Source organism: Thunnus maccoyii, chromosome 13 (genome assembly GCF_910596095.1).
Source record: "Thunnus maccoyii chromosome 13, fThuMac1.1, whole genome shotgun sequence".
In the NCBI taxonomy this organism is placed as follows: domain Eukaryota; kingdom Metazoa; phylum Chordata; class Actinopteri; order Scombriformes; family Scombridae; genus Thunnus; species Thunnus maccoyii.
Genome location: NC_056545.1, coordinates 31,063,872 through 31,071,914, shown reverse-complemented (window position 1 = coordinate 31,071,914; position 8,043 = coordinate 31,063,872). Strand labels below are relative to the sequence as shown.

Here is an 8,043-nt window from a genome sequence, read left to right as displayed (position 1 = left end):
CAAAAAAAATGAAATTTGAAAGTATTACATTAAAGCTGCTAATTTAAAATATGATTACTTTGATGACTTTGTATCTCTTGAGTCCCTTAGGAGTATCTCCTACAACAGTCACAAAAACTTTCCCACTTGGTTACAGCGACGTCATTTTTTGTAACAGAATTTACTGTCTTGGAAACATTTGTGCTAACTGAGACAGACAGCTAACTTACTGGAGTGAAGATAGATCAGTAGAGTGGCTCTTTCCTTCCTGACAGTACCATGTGATGTGTCAATATGATGCTGGTTTTAACTATGTCATCCTAAATATTGTATATCAGGATTATAGTAACTCTTCTCATATTAACAGCTGATGCAGCAAACTGAGTTTGGCAGCATCTGAGTCTATGTGATTTTCTTTCTGCACAAACAGGCAGAGCAATTCTGAGAGGTCTTTCTCTCTCTTTAGACTGACGTTCCTTCTTTGTTCAGTGAGTTTGTCCAAACTGTATCAAGAGACGAGCCAAATGAACACACAGAGAAACACATAGCAGTGACCCATTTTCTCTCACATTTTTCCTGTAGGCATAATTAGGCTATCAAAATTAATTTGAGATGATGTATTGTAGTTTTCTTCTTAGACAGCCTTTAAACTGTTGATAGATGTAGGTCCCCTGTGACTGAGGCTCCTCACAAAGCAGATAACACTGTGTTTCAGGTCAAAGACTGAATGGTCTGGCTGCAAATTGGAAATGAAAAGATTCAGTGGGATCATCCTGATAATACAAGGGGAGAAAATGATGATCCCAGCCCTTATAATTCAGCCTTGTTTTGTTTTTGTTCTTTTTTACATTCACATGTATTCAGGATGTGAGAGTGTGAAACCAAACCTGAAAGCAGTTTCTGTATTTGAGTGGTGTTTTGTGTGTTGGAATAAGCCAGGCATCTTAACAGGTTTCTCATAATTAGAATAGGATCTTATGAGATGATCTAACCCTGATTTGACATTTTGATATTTCTAAGCAAAACTTGGTAACCATAGTGACTAGAGTGCATGTAAACATAGTGAGTATGGCTGTCTGTGCTGCATGGTCAACCATGGGAATGAAATGATGCTGTGTGATGGAGACAGAAAACAACTCTCAGTAAATGTGCTCTGAAAGTCTACAATCTGGGAGACACAAAACATGAATTGTTTTATTTTATTTATTATTTGAGTCATCTGGTCAGCGTAAGAGGTGGCATCGAATGACCCCCCCCCCCCCCCCCCCCCCCATCCCCTCCTCTTCTTCCATAAAGAAGTTGTATTTGCCCCACCAACACCCCTTCTTTACTTTTTTGAGCAGCACTTTAAAGGGGAACACCGCTGTAGTTTAAAATTTACATATGTTAATATTAGGGCCTAAGACAGTCCATAGATAATTAGTGATAATGAGGGATGCTGTGTGCAAGGAGGAAGTCTGCAAACCCAGTCTCTTATCTTTGTTATCATCCACTGTGCAGACACAGATTCACAAAACATTATTATCCTATACAGCACAACCACAGAAGCATGCCGACTAAACAAAAAACCCATCTATAAACATATAATGAAGCACTTAGATAAAGCTTATTCATCAGATAAGCAGCTTTATATCCGTCTGACAATGGGAGATGGGAATTCTGGACTCACAAAGTTTATGTACATCTCAGCAGGAAATCTACCAGGTTGCTCTCCACTGCTCTTGCATCTCTCAGAGAGTTAATGTGACAGATTAGACGAAGAGTTAACACTCATTTGCAATAGAACAGGCCACCACACATCATAGAGAAACTCAGTGGCATTCCCCTTTAAGTTGAGGCTTAGTTTTTGCACTGGTCTGTTTTTACTTTTATTTTCTCAAACTTGAACGACTCTGAGCTCAGAATTGTCCATTCCATTGGACTCCCTTGTGAAGGGAGTAAGTGGCCTTAGGTTGCAAAGGGCAGTTTTTATTTTCTAAATCCATTTTCGTATTAATGTGCTTTGGTGACAAAAAAAGTGTTGATAATTATGTAAAGCATAGAGTAACGTGCAATTAATTTATACATTATTAATGCTTTTTTCTTGATATGCTATTTTCATGGATAAGTAAATAAAAAGTCACAATTCCTTTGATTTATTTAACATTTTGTGTGTGCGTGTGTGTGTGTGTGTGTGTGTGTGTGTGTGTGTTGTGTCAGAATAACTGTGGGACAGCTGTTTCCTGACAATTTGTTCCTACATAAAATTAATACATTACTTTGAGCCAGAGGCTTCTAGTAAGTCAAATGTGGTTTGATTTGTTCCAGAAATGTAATGGAAATAACAAAAGATTGTCACCAGTAATTATGACTTCAGGGAGCTTCACTCTGCCCACAAGCTGCTGAACAGATCAAGAAGAAACTCTTTGACGACTGATCGAAGGTAGTCTGGATTTGAAGGAATACTGAATTTAACTGGAAGTTATAAAGGAAAGTGTGACATTGTCCCATCGGTGAACTCACCCATTAAAAAGAGTAACAGCACAAACAGCAGAAGTTCCTGCGGTGCTTCATGCTGCTGTATTAGCATTCACCATGAACCGACAGCAAGTAAAAGCCATCTTCATCACTTATAAATAATAAATAAACAAAAAAATGTTAGTATGTGTGAAGAAATGAAACGATTTGTCTGGTGATATTCTGTTTTTCTTACTGTGAACAAATCCCATGAAAAGACCAAAACCAACAGTGAACTGATCTCCTTACAAGTATTGTGTGTGTATCCAGTACCTGATATATCATATTCCTGTGTGCCATAGACCTCCATTGTTGTCCAAAAACGATTAAAAACACATCAATGAGCCACACTGGTGACATGTTCCTTCATTACCATGAGCACACATTACGGTAGTTTATTTTGACTTAATCCCACACACACCATCCTGCTGCCAGAAATACTCACTAGAACACCAAATGTGTATTAGTCCACTGCTGAAAATCCCCAACAAATGCACTATTTCCTCCTGTGTGAGTAACGTTTGCTGAAAATTACAGTGTCCACCTGTTTTAGGAAATTAGTAAGAATGTATTTGTGGAGAGATATAAAAGATTTATGTCTTCAGCAGGAACTAGTGGGCTTGAGACTGTGAGTGCCTCAGACAGAAAGTCAGATTGTTGGTTTGAGTCTTTTCATGGGATTTCTTGACTAAAAGAAAAGCTGAGAATAAGTCCAGCCTACTTAGTAAATACATGATGTACTCAGGTTTAGCTTCTTCATGAGCTTTTAAGTAGGTAACCTAGTATTCATCTGCAGCATGGTAACTGTCAGCTATGCAGTCTCCTATTGCCATAACGTTCATGAATATCCATAAATGTATACAATATTTGTGTCTCTCCAGAACAGAGACATGCTTTATTTGTCAGTGTTGCTATACTACATACGCTAAACATGGATTGAATCATCATTTAGTAAGAATCGAAGGTTTATCTTTAATTGTGTGCTTTTGGGTTGGTGACTTTCTGCAGGTGGATTCTGTCATCTGCATATTCTGTGTCTCTCATGCTGGTTCAGAAAAGAAAAAAAAGCATGACACCTCCAAACACCTCCGACATGATGCTCAGTGAGCTGAATTTCCTGGGAACATAATCTCTTAAGGCCGTTCACTGTGCTGTCTTAACATCAGCTCACATATACTATAACTGCTAAAATGGATTGGATCTCACCCCACTAACAGACTCTGGCCTATTTTGTTTGTTCAAAGCATCAGATGTAGGATTTGTTCCACAACACGCTATTAGCTCATTCAAATGCCTTGAATAGTATGTTGGGTTTAAAATGCTAAAACCAAGAGAAGGAGGTAGTGATTTTTTTTTACCCTCAGAGAGTCAACCTGAATCACCCAGAGAATGTGTTTGATCAAACATTGCTTCCTGGGGGTCTGGGGCTCAGCGTCTATATTCTTACACACTGTCTTAGAATTACATGCAAAGGATGCAGGGGCTTAATCTCAAGGCACCCAAAAGAAAACTAGAAACATGGATTTAAGGGGCATCAAGAAATCTATGAATGCATGAACCAGCAGGAAGCTGAAACAACAGTGATGAAGCTCATCTCCTCCTACACAAGTCTCAGTTGTCCTCCTACCCCTCACATCTCCCAGCGCTGGCGTGGCCTGCAGTTGGCACAAACAAAGTCACACAGTCATCACACAGAAACGTACACCCGCTGATTAGTGCAGCTCTCCAACAGAATAGGTGACATCAGCATGCACGGCGTTGGAATAATGTTACAGCTTTGTCATCTTGTTTGCCTTTGTATTGGCTTTTAGGAAGTTCTCTGATTTGAGGCTGAAAACAAAACTGTGAAATGACTCAGCTTACTGCACTTTAAATGTGTCCAGTTCTCAGCAGTCCTGGCTTGAACACAGTCCAGTTCTTTGTCTTAGTGTCTGTTCAGCTGGACACTCGGAGGCTAACTGGTTCAACTCTAGCTGGAGCCACTGTGGTGTCTCTACTGGGACAGAGGCCAAAAAAAGGACAAGAAGTCTGTTTTCAGATCATTAAGTGTGTTGTGATGAAAAATGAGTTCATGTCTCCAGTAAGATGTGTGTGCAGTGGTTCATTACAGAAAGGATCCGAATGTTTAGTGTTACCCTGTGTAACAAGGTGGTTGTGTTGGTTTCATTAATTAGATGAGTTCAAGATTCTCTGAGGTTATATAAATGGTACAGCTGCAAACACATCTGTTCAAATCAATCAACACAATAAAGCAAAAAGCACAGGAACAAGTCTGTAGCTAGCTTAATCCACTACTGGACTATAAATCTTAAAAGGACGCTCTCAACCAGGTATACAACTCCTTGACAGAGATTCACATCCATGTAGATTATTTGAAAAGGATGTGAGTGTTTGTAAAACCTGTTTTATAAATGTTTTCTTCCTCTGCTCGGTGTTGCCATGGTAGAGAGCTGGTTGAATTTGGTCACTGGGGAAGTAACTGACATTTAGAGAAGCTGTCTTAGACATGACATGTGAATGGATTCATATTGTGTACTAGGTTTCCATGTACATTCTCATATTACATCCAGTGGCCCTCAACATGTACTTACACACGGTGCAGTAATGGGATGAAGGGGGGAGGAGGGGGTTGGGACTATTTATTGACAAAAACTCTTGCACATAACACTTTTTTTTTTTTTTTCGAAATTTACACTTTATTGTCAACAACAGTACAAAAACAAAAGTCTGTATTTACAACACTACTATGGCCTTCTCATCTTACCCTCTTTGGTTTCACTGCTGACCTGATTACTTGAAAAGGAACAAAAGGCATGAGAAAACAATAGACTAGGTGCTTAAAAATGTTGACCTACTGATTTCATGTCATGTGGTTTTGCAACCATCCCACAATATGATTATACTGTTGTAATGTTGAAGATGCTGGCTGGGGGGGAAGAGTTAGACTGGTAACTTCTACACATTGTTTCCAAAAAACAGTAAAGGAACAGAAGGTATTCTCTTTGCTTCAGTTTGAAAAACAGCCAAGATCAACTGCTGCATGGTTCCTTCAAGTTAACATTTAGTGTTTCATGATCAACCAACGCTATCTACACCTGACGCTTTGGATACATTTACGATGCCAGGTGATGAAAAACATTGCAGTCTACAAAACCAGTTCCACTTGTTCTACCATTAATTACTACAGCTCAGACTCAACTGACTTATGGCAATAATCACAATCTACTGGTGTTGTCAGAAATATGAACAGATTTTAGGTTGAGGTGAAGTGAGGTGAATCATGGATATTTAAATGCATACATCAGGAAGTTTACATGTTGTGTGCTAACACATAGTACACTGTATTAACTGAACTGTAAATGTTAACAAGGTCTTTTCTGTTGGTGGGCCACTGTGGTGTTTGATTGTGGGATGAACCAGAGCAGAATGCTGTAAACCCAGAGAGCCACCATCTTTATGCACCCCATATTGTCTGTCACTCTCAACTACTGTCTTCAGTTTGGGTTATCCTTCACCGAGCTAAAAATAACATCATTACAATACCACAGAGAATGAGATACTGTATCACCTGATTCACTCTCATGTAACTCTTCTACCATACAGTACCTTTTCAACACTTGATGATGCCTTCCATGCAGGCTTAAAAAACTATCTTGCATGCTGCAGAACAGCCATCCAGGTAGGTTGCACACAGAATATAAATACATCAAATACACAAAAAACAGAACATTCAGACCTGGCTTCAGTAAAGCTCTTCCAAAATGAAAACATGAAAAAGAAAATATGTAATCTACTCCAAAACCATGGTCTCAACTGTAGAGCAAACATGTGCACAGGTGAAGACATGAAGACAATAATGTAGTGTATTAAACCAAATCACAGGTGAGCAAACTCATTTTTAGTATCAACTTAAAAAAAAAGAAAAAGAAACGTTATGGCAGAACATACTTTAGCATTTCTTACAACTTGTTGCACTTTTCTGATGACTTCTTGCCTTTTCATTACTTCTTTCTTTTCAGATAAAATTATTTGCAACATAAATGAGTCAAAAAGTCCCTCTTGACATGATGTCAAGAAAAAGTAAAAGGAGCTGAAATAGGGAGGAAATTTACAAAAACAAAGAATTAGTGGTTGAGTGTGTCTTAATGTTCCATTTGCTGATGACCAGTTTACACCTGCACAAATGCAATTTAAAACACAGTAGTTTGCTTTTTTGGGTTACAGTTACAATAAACTGCATGTATAGAAATCATTCACAGTACATCCAGTTCCTTATTTAATATTATGACTATAACTAGGACTCTTACTGTTGTGGGAATCCATTAACTAGATATTCAGACAATTCATTTGCCAGTGTTTAAAAACCAGAGAACATAAGCCAAGAGATGTTGAGGTTATCTTCTGCGAAGTTTGAGGAAATTTTCAGTAAGATTATACAGCAGTGAGGTGTCTTTTTCTCTGAGCACAGCCAAACAAAAGGCTTTTCCACACACAGCGCACAAAAAAGTCAAAATAAAAATAAACATTGGCATGCTCAGCCAGGGCACACGCATAATTATGATTTGTTATACAGGCCTTAAAAAGTGTAAAAGGAATTTACATTCTTTGAAGAAATTCAAGAACAAATTGAAAAAAAAAAAAGATCCTAAAGGAAAAACAAAGCGGCGAAAAAAAAAAAAAAACCCACCACACAGCCTCACAAAATCTCCTAAACAAAACATAACAGGGAGCATTCACCAGGAACACAAAAAACAAAATGACACAGTAACACGAGGCAGCATCAGTGAGGACTTCAAACAGTGAGGTGGGACAGCAGGCTGTGGGCAGGTCTTGGTGGAAAATTACTCTGATTGTTGCTGCTTATGTGGAGCCTGATGGAGCGCGTCAGCAGCCAACTGGGAGTCTGTATTTTGATGTTGCAAGGCCGCTTTCAACTGCTTCTCCCCCACAGACACATAGAGAGAAATACACTCATTAACAATCATTTCAATCATGCATGATTTTGATGCCTGCAAAAACACCCATACACAAAATATATTCACTTATCTTAAAGAATAGGTTCATGTGCTCATGTGTACATTCAAAGAGTTCTTGGAGGCTGTAATCATTCATGCTGTCCATACAGACCATGAAGTGAGGGGACAAAATCCACAGTGTGTTCTTAAATTCAGCTGAAGGTAATATAAGGCTTCAGCAGTCTGAGTTAGTCAATTCAAGTGTATCTTCCAAAGTTACAGTCCGAGTATAAAATATATAATGGTATAGTAGGATGAAATTCCCTCTTTATATTTCTCAGTGTTTTAGGCTGCAGTGGAAGACAGTATACAGACTATAACGGTCAAACCAGCATCTAACAGGTCCGAAGTGATATCTGCAGGTATGTTTACATGCTGTTTAATGTGCTGCAGCTGAGCAGCTAATGAGCTATGTAGCTATTTTTACACAGAATGAGAACTGTGGATTTTGTCCTCCATCCCTTACAATGAAAGAACTTTAGGAAGGGATCACTTGACAGCTATGATGGACAGCAGCCACCAATAACTCTTTCTATGTACAGTACATAGCCTA

At 38.7% G+C, this 8,043-nt stretch overlaps 1 protein-coding gene across 2 annotated transcripts in view; it reads right to left on the bottom strand.

Moving 5' to 3' along the window:
- Positions 1–5,383: 5,383 nt before the first annotated feature.
- alcama (activated leukocyte cell adhesion molecule a) overlaps positions 5,384–8,043 on the bottom strand; it is a 73,592-nt gene continuing 70,932 nt past the window's right edge. Inside the window, exon 16 of one of the 2 annotated variants that reach the window (XM_042430831.1) lies at positions 5,384–7,409. The gene's annotated coding sequence lies outside the window, so the exon portion shown is untranslated. Of the gene's footprint in view, positions 7,413–8,043 lie in introns of both variants that reach the window. The other variant, XM_042430830.1, reaches the window with a different exon arrangement.